The 12,339-nt window shown below is 37.0% G+C and overlaps 1 non-coding gene across 1 annotated transcript; it reads right to left on the bottom strand.

Annotated features, from left to right (window-relative positions):
- Nucleotides 1–1,410: 1,410 nt before the first annotated feature.
- Trnar-acg (transfer RNA arginine (anticodon ACG)) lies at nucleotides 1,411–1,483 on the bottom strand. Its single transcript has one exon. It is a non-coding gene; the product is annotated as a tRNA-Arg (tRNA).
- Between the last annotated feature and the right edge of the window lie 10,856 nt (nucleotides 1,484–12,339).

Below are 12,339 nucleotides of genomic sequence, written 5' to 3'. Positions count from 1 at the left end.
AAATAACTTAGCATAATTTCTTTTTTTACCGAGTTTGTCTTTACTATAGCATTGACTTATTAATTAAGTGACATGGCATTGTAAGCGGCGAAATAGTCTATTTAAGTGAAGAAAAGTTATCGGTTACAATATGCCTGAAAATGGAAAGAATATTAGCTTTAAATTATATGCGAACAGTTAGGAATTTTTACTTAGCTTTGGGTTTTTTTTCTTGGATACTCGAGGCTAAAAAGCATGGTGGTCGTTTGTTTCACTTGGCCTCATACGGTCAAACATGCACTCTTGGTTACTTGCACCCAGTAACCGTTAGAATTTTAGACTCGGAGAGATAGATAGATAGAGAGAAATGGAGTAATTAGCTGCAGATGGATATATATATATATATATATATATATATATATATATATATATATAGAGAGAGAGAGAGAGAGAGGATTGATTTCTGAGTTATTCAAACTTTTTGATTCATGGCACCTTTTTAACTTCTTGACTTATCCACCAATTAATTTTTTAATTTAATTTTTTGTTGCTATTTCCACCTAAACAAGGCACAGTGCCATTTGGATGTCGGGGTTACTATTTGGGCAATACTTTACATGGATACTATGTAGGGAGTTGAGCAGCAAGATATCTGTTCATATTACAGTTGAACTTCTGCATATCAGTGCAGTCAGAGAAACAGGAACTCGAGAGTGAATTCCAAAACCTAACAGTTCGAAGGAAGAAACTATTAGAGTAGAAGGCGTTCCGGCATCTATGGATCTCTACAGTGTGGGGGTGGGATTTTGCTGCTTGTCGGGTTTGTCGGGAGTATTTATGTCGAAGTTGTACAAGGGCTTGGAGTTCTTCGGAGCATTTTCCATTAAAATAGTTGTAAAATAGGCACAGGGATGCAACATTTCGTCGATGGGACAGAGGTTGGAGTTTTGTTGACAGTGCAAGACCTGTCAGGTTGGCGATTTTTTTAACCTAGTCTAGAAGGGGAAGGCTAGTAGCAGATGAATCAGGCCAAATGTGGCAACAGATGTGCATACATGGGCGGAGGATGGCCTTTTTGTAGATATACAAGATTGTAAAGCATTCGAAAAGTTGGTGCACCATGATGCTTGCTAACTCATTGCGGCCAGCAACTCTCATACCTAGAGACCAGTGTTCTTCTCCAGAACAGTTTTTATCATAATATTAGCTGCAGCGCCGCGTCGGCACAGACAACGCCGAGTCAAACACAGCATCGAGTACACTCAACATCAAGTACACTCAACATCGTTTTACCATCAACGCTTACCCTGTGAACTCAGAGTATGGGAAATTCCCATATGTACAAAACAAAATCACTTAAATAACAAAATTACCCTATTTAGGGTAAGGATAATGAGTAAACGTTGGATAAAATGATGGTTAAAATTATTACGAACTTGCCAGGATTCGAACCTGGAATCTTCTGATCCGTAGTCAGACACGTTATCCATTGCGCTACAAGTACTTTCCGTATACCGAGATCTGTTACCGCGACTATATACAGACAGTGCAAAATTCCGTTGACATGGGCAGGTAACTTTTTCGACAAAGACGAAACGCAGCGTTGGTCGTTATAGACCATATATAGATAAGAACAATCTAGGGACGCATACTTTTCAGGGAAAAAAGAAATTTTCATTTCGGTGCATCCGTTCTAAAGTTTTATTGGTATATATACACACAAATAAATAAATAAATAAAGTTTTAGAATTTTATTAATAGTATAGTTGAAGCTTTCTATGAAGTCGCTTGATTTCTAGAAATCACAGAGACGCCTAGTGAATTAACCGGTCACTCTTCTGAACATAAACTATAATTAACGTTGCCCAACTTTGGTGATCTGGCGTAAACCGATGTTTACACGTGATGTAACGATAAAGATTAATGCAACTGAAAAGAAATCAAATCTTTAAATTCCTGCATGTCGAAACAATTGGTTGACTCTTTTTTTTGTTTTCAAATTTGACACGCCCCCTTTATTATGTTGCAGTTTATTTTATTGTTTCATTCATATTGTTCCATTCATATTGTTTCATTCATATTGTTTCATTCAGTTTTTTAATGATGTATTTAGTTAAAACTATTCCCACAAACACGCATAAATACATACAACTGGGCGTTGCTACTTCACGATATGCCACGTTTTTCACAGATATGCTTTTTTTCTTGCAAACACACTCTTTCTATTCACCACGCGCAATCATTTTTACAGAGACACAGACACATATACACACACATACGCAAACATATACACACATACACATAAGAGGTACGGTAATATATATGATAGGTTGTGTGACATTAATGCAAGCAGACAATGGTCAAAAGCTTGAAGTAATTGGTCAAACTGACGCCTAATTCTGACCAATTCCAAAATTCACACAGCTGGTATAGATAAACATATCATTGTAAAGTACTTTAAAGAAAAATAAAATAGAAAATGTAAGCTGGTAGTATGTTATACAAAGAGGTTTTAAGTCCCCTATCCCACTAAGCCCTTACTGATCAACTACTTTTCTTTACTCTTTTTTGTTCTTTTTGCTTTATTTTTCTTAATTATGGTGTTCATTTCCTTTACCAATAATGGAAAAATATAAAAGAACGACTATTTAAAATCTGGTTTCATTGTAAAAATATCTGGCCTAAAGACGCTGCTTCTCTAAAGGAATCACATTAGAAACATGTATGCATATATGTAGCCAATCACCAATAATGTGTATAAATAAACATGCTATATATATATATATATATATATATATATATATATATATATATATATATATATATATATATATATAGGGTGACCTGAAAAAACGGGCCCCAACTCTAATTAGGCCCCGTTTCTTAATGTTTTGTCCGAATGAAATGAAACTTTGGTCATAACTAGTTTATTATATTCAAAACATCATATAAAAACACTAAGTCTTTGGCCTATTTTTCTCCGTTCTAGAGCATATGTTCTAGATGGCCTCCATTTAGTTCCGTGCATTTCTTGAGGCGTAGCACAAAGTTCTCCATGACGTTCTTACAGACCGAATTGGTAATGGCTTTCATCTCCTACCTGATGGCTCCTTGAGTTCCGTGATGGTTCTTGGTTTCCCTGCGTAGACTCTGTCCTTAAGATAGCCCCAAAGAAAAAAATGAGGGGGCTTAGGTCCGGGCTATGGGGTTCCCACTCAAAATCAGTCGGCCTCCGAAGTTCTCTTTCAGCCAATCTCGGGACAGGTTTGAGGTGTGAGAACTTGCTCCGTTCTGCTGGAACCAGAACTTGCTCATGAGTGACGGGTAGATGGTCTGGAACTCACTCTTGAAGGTTTTGAGGACCTGCACATACCGCTCCTTGGTGACTGTCATTGCTGCGCCAGATTCTTCTATGAAGATTGGTCCGATGATGCATCTGGCTGAGATTGCAGCCCACACCGTGCACTTAGGAGAGTGCAGAGGCTTGGTGGCTACTTCATTGGGTCTGGAGGACCCCCAGAAGACACTTGTCTTGGAGGTCGCCTTTCCATCAAGATAGAAGTGGGCTTCATCAGAGGTCCAAAGAAAGTTAAGAAAACTTGGTGTTTCCTCGATCTTCTCGAGCATCTTGACTGCCATAGCCCTCCTCTGCTTCTTGTCTGAGGCTGTAATGGTTTGCAGCGTCTGTATTCTGTATGGGTAAGCCATGATATCGTTCACCAGCAATCTCCTGCAAGTCTCACGGGACATACCGAGGGACTGACTTCGCTTACGCACAGAGCGTTTCTGACTCTGCTGGAGAGACTCTCTCACTCTTTCGACCAGCTCGGCTGTTCGCTTCTTGGGACGTCCCGAGTGGCTTGGACGATTCTCTCTGGCAGCGTTGAGGTTCTCCACGGTCCCATACTTCTCGAAGTGGCCCACCCAGTTCTGAATTCTGCGTTTGGATGAAGCCTTTTCACATTCGAACTGACGCATGAAACTGTCATGGATTTTCTTAAACGAGCTTGTCTTGTAATAAAATTTAACACAGTGTATTCTTTGTCCTGGCTCCCACTGGGGTCTTCGTGTACTCACGGTCGTTGATTCTGCCATTTCCTGTAAAATAAGGGCAATCGGTGAATAAATAATGACAATATCACATAAAGTGTATAGGGGCCCAATTTTTTTTGGCCACCCTGCATATATATATATATATATATATATATATATATATATATATATATATATATATATATACGTGTGTGTGTGTGTGTGTTTGTATGAATAAACATACTATATATATATATATATATATATATATATATATATATATATATAAGTATTTTTAAGTTATATCAAATTAATTAAAGTATATTAATGAGAAAAATCCAAAACTACGTTACAAAACACAGAAAAGAATATATATAGGTTAAAGTAATATTATTAAAAAAAAAACAACCCATGTATATATTTATATATATTTAAAATAAATTAATATATTTTCTAACTTTACATCAAAATCTAACTCCAAGACCGCCATGGGCAAGAAATATGTGCCTACATTAGAGATGGCTTTCCATGTGATAGGGACATCTCAAGAGAAGATCCAAATATGGCATATGTGTGCCTCCAATTAACAATTGCTCACAGCACCGCGTTCATATCAACCACAAATACAAAACTGTAAAATAAACTTACTGTTTAAGATAACCGGGGTAACCGGATGTCTTTGATAGTTCGAGAACATAATACCCTTTTCAGAAAGGAAAGGACCAAAAGAAATGTCGTTAAAAAAGACATTGCTATAGATTACTTATACACTTCCACATTTATCTATCAGCAATGCTTCAAGCAAACTACCTTTCCCTCTTAAATGTAGAGACACTATAAGTAAATAATAATACCTTTACGTAGACGTATAAAACCTTTACGTTGACCTATGAACATTTCATTGATTTTAGTTCCGTTGTAGCCATGGCAACAACACAAGAGCAATTTATCGAGAGTCGGAAAAACGTCGCCGACATCATTTTTCTTCTACTTTTTAGTCGATAACAGGTCTGGTTGTCTATGACGTAATCCTTTAACCATATGTTTGGGTTCTGTGTTAGCTATGACAACATCACATAATAATTTTTTCTAAATTTTGGAGATGAGGATGGATAATTTGATTATTTGAATTATTGTGACTACTGTTCTGATCTTCAGTGTTATATTCGCAAGGTTTCGGCCAATGTAACTCCTGACCGTCAACAGATATATCTTTTCAAACTTGAAAATCTTTGCGTCGAACTCGGGAATCTTTTGTCTAATTAGAGAATCTGTAGGGAAATTTGAACGGAACTGTTTATTCAACTCGGGGAGGGGGGGTAGGATAGGTAGAAATCCTAAGTAATTCGCAATTGTATTTTGAGTATAACCAGCACTGCTGATTGAACCTTCAACCTCCACAAGAGTGTAACTTACAACTGTGGCACTATATCTCATATTAATTATATTATTTAATCTTTGTGGCACGCGCATACACACACGCACGTACGCATGCAAACGCATACGCACACACGCATACACACACGCACACGCATACACACAAGTACGCACACATAAAACATACACACGCACGCACGCACGCACACAACATAGAAACGCACACACTCAGCAGGCGCATACGCACACACACACGCATGTACACACGCGCACACACACACACACACACACACACACACACACACACACACACACACACACACACAAAACGAAAAGCAAACAAACAAAAAACGCCCTCCCTACATACATAATCGAGTAAGAACGCACACAAAATGCTTTATTACAGCCAATTCACGAATATTTACAAAAATCAAAATATACAATACACTAAATATGCTTATGCACATAAAATCATTTTTTCTCACGAGATATTAAACATTCCCCACAAGGGTTTCCTTTTTCAAAAAAGACTTCATTGTTTCCGGATTCTTCTATTATTTCTATTAAATGAGAATGGAAACTATGTATGTATGTATGTATGTATGTATGTATGTATGTATGTATGTATATGCGTGCGTCTTCCTATGAACGTACGTGCTCTGCGTACGTTTGTACCAGCATGTGTGTGGGATCGAGACCTGCTTGTACTCTTTCTTTCGTTGATGCATATTAAGAGGCGTCTTCGCGTTTCTGTAAATCTATCGGTCTGCCGGTATGATAGAGTAACCTATAGCCTATAGATTGAATAGACGTAACCTATGGTTAATGTGTCCATATATCTGAATAAGAAGCCACGCCCATCGGCTGTCCGTAACGTATAAGTTTTAAATAGCATCTTTCTCGATTTGCCAAGCGTTAAAAAACAAAAACAAAAAAACATTTGTCTGTCTGTGACGCTGAAGTTAGGTCTGTGACGCTCAAGTTTACGTTACCGTTTTTGTTGATCGTAGAAACAATGAATACCTCCTATAAGAATTCATGTACGGTAAGTTTATAGTTAAGCAAGTATTTCGCAATCACCAACCGCACCCTTTCGTTGGTCTATGACGCTTTGCTTAAAACAACATTTGTCTTTGGTTTGTGACGCTTTATATTAAATCTCATTCTTTATTAGTCTGTGACGTTTACTTTGAAATATCATTTTCGTTTGTCTGTGACATTTAAGGTAAAATAGCATCTACGTTGATATGTGAAGTTTAATTTGAAATAACATTTTTCATTAATCTGCAACGCTTAGTTAGAACTACAATTCTCCGTTCGTATGTGACGCTTTGGTCTTAAAAAACATTCGTCGTTGGTGTGTGATGCTTAGTTGAAATAGTATTGCGGTTGGTCTGTGACGTCCAGTTTAAAATAACATTTTCGTTAGTTTTTGTTTTACAAAAGAAGTCACCAGTTATCAAGGCCCAAAGCCAACTCGGGGATAGGATCGTAGTGTAATAATCGTAAATTATGTAGATTGGATAGAATTTAAATTATTTAAGAGGACGGTTCAACAAGAACTTGTTAACATTTGACTTGAAGGCTACCATATTGTAATAAGCCGAGAAGCAGGCCAGCGGAACAGAGCTCCACAGGCGGGCAGTTCTAGGACAGAAACTTTGTTCATGGAGTCTGTGGTTAGATTAAGGCACAGATAAAGAGTGAGTGAAATTTTGATAGTGGTTGTAGATAGTCGAGTATTTTTGTGAAAGTTGGGCAAAAGGGAGCATAGATTGGAGCGCAGACGAGCACTTGCCATAAAATAATGATAAGGCAGAGGCAGACTCGCAACGTTCCTTCTGCGGGAAAGAGGTTGCAGGGAAGAGAAAAGTGAAAGGTCTCGAAGATTGTTTTGAACTCTATCAAGACAAGATGGTGCGCGCCGAGCAGTTTCTGCCCAGATGTGGCAACGGTACTCTATTTGAAGACATATTTTGCACTTATACAGATAAGGGATTGCATCTATAGTGAGATGGTCCAGCAGTGGTAGAATGATCCTACGATTTTAGCAACAGATTTGCAATGTATGTGTTCTATATCAGATCAGGTATAAAATTCAGCCCCAGAAGCTTGTCAAGACGTGGTGCTTCTTCAAGACAAGAGCCATTCATTTCAATTGGTACCAAATTGAGGTCAGAGTGATTATGATGAAAAGAAAGAAACTTTGTTCAGGAAATATTAGTATTAACCAACTTGAAACGCTTAATTTAAATAGTATTTTTATTGATCTGTGACTCTTAAGTAAAAAAATAGCATTCCTCGTTGGTTTGTGACGTTTACTTTTAGATTGTATTCTTCGGTGGTTTGTGATGTTTTGTTTTAAATTGTATTCTTCGTTAGTTGGTGACGTTTAGTTCAAATAACATTCTTTGATTTTTGACGTTTAATTCAAATAGCATTCTTCGTTGATTTTTGACGTTTAGTTTTAAATTGCATTCTTCCTCGGTTTGTGACATTTAGTTTTAAATAGCATTCTCCGTTGATTTGTGTAATTTAATTTTAAATAGCATTATTCATTGGTTTGTGACGTATAGTCTTAAATAGTATTCTTCGTTGTGACGTTTAGTTATAATATCATTCTTCGTTGGTCTATGGTGTCTAAGTTTAAAATAACATTCTTCGTTAATTTTTTACGTTTAGTTCGTATTTCATTGTTCCACGGTCTATAATATTTAGTTTACAATAATACTTTCGTTATCTCATGCCATTTACGTTAAAATAGCATCCATTTTTGGCCTTTAACGCTTAGTTTAAATCGTAAATGTCGTTTGTCTGTGATGCTTACGTAGAAATAGTATTTTCATTTTCTCTAACGGTTATATAAACATGACATCTTTAACGTTGGTATTTTACGCTTAAGTTTAAAATTGCATTTTTTTTCATTGTTCTGTGACGCATGACTCAGAAATGCCATTTTCGTTCTTCTGCTATTTTTTTTACTTTGAAATCACCATTATCAAAGCCAAAGGCCACTCGAGGATAAGGGTTAATGAATATAAGGTGGTAGCGTTGTAATCGTAAATTGTGTAGATTGGGTAAAATTTGATTATTTATGGGGTAGCTAAAAATTAAGTTGTTTACATCGTATTTGAAGGCTACCATGTTGTATCCAATTGGGACGCAGGATAGCGGAACAGTGTTTAAGAGGCGAGCGATTCTGGAAAATGAGCTTTATTCGTGGAATCTGCGTTTAGATGAAGGCACAGATACAGAATGGGGCAATCATATATAGTGGCTGTAACTAGTCCAATGTCTTTTGTGAAAGTTTAGCATGCGACGACCATATATTAGTGTTAGGTCGAGCACTTGCCATAAAAATGACGATAGATGAAAGATAAGCTCGCAATAGCTCTTCTGTGAGAAAGACGCTGCATGGCTCAAAACAGTATGCCCGATCACATGTCACACTAAAATCTGAAATATCACATTGTAAAACGCGCAGATCAAATAGACGCATCTCAAATATATCCGTTCATGGCTTTGTAAGATAATTAGTAAAATGTGTCTAAAGTTTGAAAGCTTATTATAACCGGGGACACTTAGTGAGAGGGGAAACTAACGACGGCTATTTGGGGAAGAAGTTTGTTTCGGAAATGGCCAATCTTGATGGAATGCTGATCACGATGACTTAAAGGAAGACACAGCAAAGCAAACCTTACACCGAAAGACCCTTTGATATGCCGACGTGACACGCATGCAGAAATTGTATCCGTCTCTTTCTATATACGTACATAGACACATCACACATCTATATTTATGAAGCCAGAGAAAAGCATGCAAAAATCATTAAATTACATAGTCCTGCTATAAGTTCATATTGTAAAGAGCTTTTCAATTTTCTAAGTCATATACGAGGTGCCTCCAATAAGTTTCCAGACTCTTTTCGTCTGGGTACTTTTATTGATAGTACACACATAAAACTCTAGTTCACTTCGAAGTAATCTCCTTCAGCTGCAATGCACTTGTTGTACCTTCTGAAAAGCCTTATGTAAGTTCTCTTGTGCGAGCATGTCAATAACCCTCGTCACAGCGATTTTTATCTCCACAGTTATCTCATGATGACAGCCTCTAAGATTTTCCTTGAACTTAAGGAATAACCAAAAGTCACAGAGATCAAGGTATGGACTATATTGAGAGTGAGGAACTGTCTTGGTCGAATAGTCTGTGACAAGGATGGCGTACCTTTTGGACAAACTTCGCGCAAATCTTCCGCATCTTCAGTTTCTCGCAAACAGTTATGTGTAACTGTTGTGGTTGCAAGGTTGAACAATAATTAGTAAGGAAATACAATGAAGACGCAAACAACAAGATAACGCAATAATAAGTGTATTAAGGAAAAGGTATATTTACAATATGTACAAATGACGGTGTCGAGTCAGAGAGTCTTGGTGGGAGGACATGTACGCTCTTCAGCGTCACTTCCGGTGGCATTTGAGTAAGACACACCAAGGCCAACCTAGGCTTGCCATTTATAGTGTTATGTTATTCGCATATGCAAATAAGTGGTTGCCACCACAACAGTAACGTTCCCCACACTGACATAAAACTGTGCACTTATTGTCTCTATAGACACACAACTGTCGGTATCCATAAAATTCTTTATTTGGTCAATTAACTCTGGTGTTCTGACTTTCTTACTCCTCTCACACATTTCATCATCTCTCATAGACTCCCTGCCTTCCTTGAATCTCATGTACCACTCTAAAACTGACGCTCTATTCATGCAAAATTGCCCTAAAGCAGTCTGAAACATTCCATACGTTTCTGTTGCATTTTTTTCAAAGTTTAAAACAATTTTCTTGCATAATAAAGTGTTCTCACATTCAGATTGCATTTTTTGAAATTCGCCAGCTGTAAAAACCAGGCTTTAATACGGTGTATTCTAATTACTGCTGTAGCTGTTCAGTTGAACTTGAAATCTTCCCTGCAACCTCTTTCTCACAAAAGATATGTTGCGAGTTTGTCTCTGCTTTATCGTTATTTTCATGGCAAGTGCTCGACTGAGCTTCAATCTATGTCCCACTTCGCCAACACTCGTCTAGCTAAAAACACTATCAATAATTCCCCAACTTTTTATCTGTGCCTAAACCTAAACGTAGATTCCATGAACAAAGCTTCTTTCTTAGAACTGCACGCCTGTGGAATTGTCTTCCGTTTTCCTGCTTTCCAGCTGACTCCAATATGGTTGTCTTCAAGTTCAACGTAAACAAGTTCTTGATGAATCGTTCCACTTAAGTTAACAAATTTACCGAATTTCCATTACTAGCTATATTGTCCAATTGACTACTGTACACTATTAATCCTTATCTTCGAGTGGTCTCTGGGCTTTGATAAGTGGTTATGCCTATGTAAAAAACATAAGAATTGGTCACTTATGCTATAAGATATATGACAATAACAGACTGAATTTTTAAATGTCTACGACGATTTTAAATATCTGTATAAAAATGTCTTGAAACATATTAAAGGCACCTTATATATATATATATATATATATATATATATATATATATATATATATATATATATATATATATATATGACACCGAAGATGGCCGACCTATAAAAACGTGGGGATCGATTTTCTTTACCTAAACAGATACACCAGGGTTATCATGTACAAATTAACTTTTTGTAGATAACATTGGATGGAAATTACATCTGACGAGTTGATGAGAGGAAAATTTCAATGAAAACGTAAAATCATAGAATTGTCATCCAATTCATGAAACGGCTGTAATGAAGAGATCCAAGATAAAATAAATTACTTATATAAAAGAAAAAATAAAAAACTTTGACTTTCAAAATCATATGTACTACACACACACACACACGAACAAGGATCCATCGTTCTCGGAGCCAGGAAGACGTGGTCTTGGCAGAGTGTGCCGGTGCCGAGTCATGTTGCAAAATGATGTCTGTAGACTCCCTGTCAAAATGGTTATCCAATACTAGCAGTAAATTAGCTTCCAGGATATCCTGGTACACTTTTGCGTTTACAGTCCCTTTGATGAAGCATAAATCACCAACATCTTTAGCACTCATACAGCCTCAAACCATGCAAGACCTTCACAGACTTCTTAACGCATTCTTGGTTATAGCGTTCCGTGGATCTTCGCCAAACACGTGGCCCTTGGTCGTCGAAGGAGATAGAAAATCGAGACTCATTTGAAAAGATCACACGCCGCCATTCGTCTGCAGTCCAGGTTCGATGAGCAGTTGCTCGTCGCAGCCTCTTCAACATCTGTTCTTGTTAAGGAGCGGTTTGGTGGCAGCTATACGATTTCGGCATCCCAGTTGCAGAGTCTTCGGTAGGTAGTGCTTCTCAAAACGTGGGCACCAGAAGCCTGTTTCCACGCTTCAGTGATGTGACGTTGATTGGAATCGACTTTTCTTTGCCACCTTCTTGACAGTATTGAATTTTTATCAAACCATACCGTAGTCGCTCGCAAATTTATGACTGAGTATATTTAAATAAAAATTCAATATGGCGTAATGGAAAAGTATAAAGGTTTCTGCAGCTTCTCTTCCAATCTTCGGATTTTTACCATGTCAAATCACATTTCAATTCCTTTTGACGGATTGATTGTTGCTATTTCTTCTGATGAGTTAAGGGCATAATAGATTCACTAATTGATATAATAATCAAGTGATTACTTTTGCGCTACGAAACAGATACTGTCAAGAATTGTACAAGTCAACTGAATTAAAGGAATAAATTATAAGATGGTCATCATCATGAATTTTGGTATATAACTTTTTGCCATTTATTCTCTCTCTCTCGCTCTCTCTCTCTCTCTCTATATATATATATAGTAGTCAATTGGACAATATATATATATATATATATATATATATATATATATATATATATATAAAACCTTATTGTAGTCTCTCGCAAATTTATGA

This window comes from Euprymna scolopes, chromosome 34, assembly GCF_053919585.1.
Source record: "Euprymna scolopes isolate OS-2025 chromosome 34, ASM5391958v1, whole genome shotgun sequence".
Classification (NCBI taxonomy): Eukaryota; Metazoa; Mollusca; class Cephalopoda; order Sepiida; family Sepiolidae; genus Euprymna; species Euprymna scolopes.
This window is presented reverse-complemented; position numbering and strand designations above follow the sequence as displayed.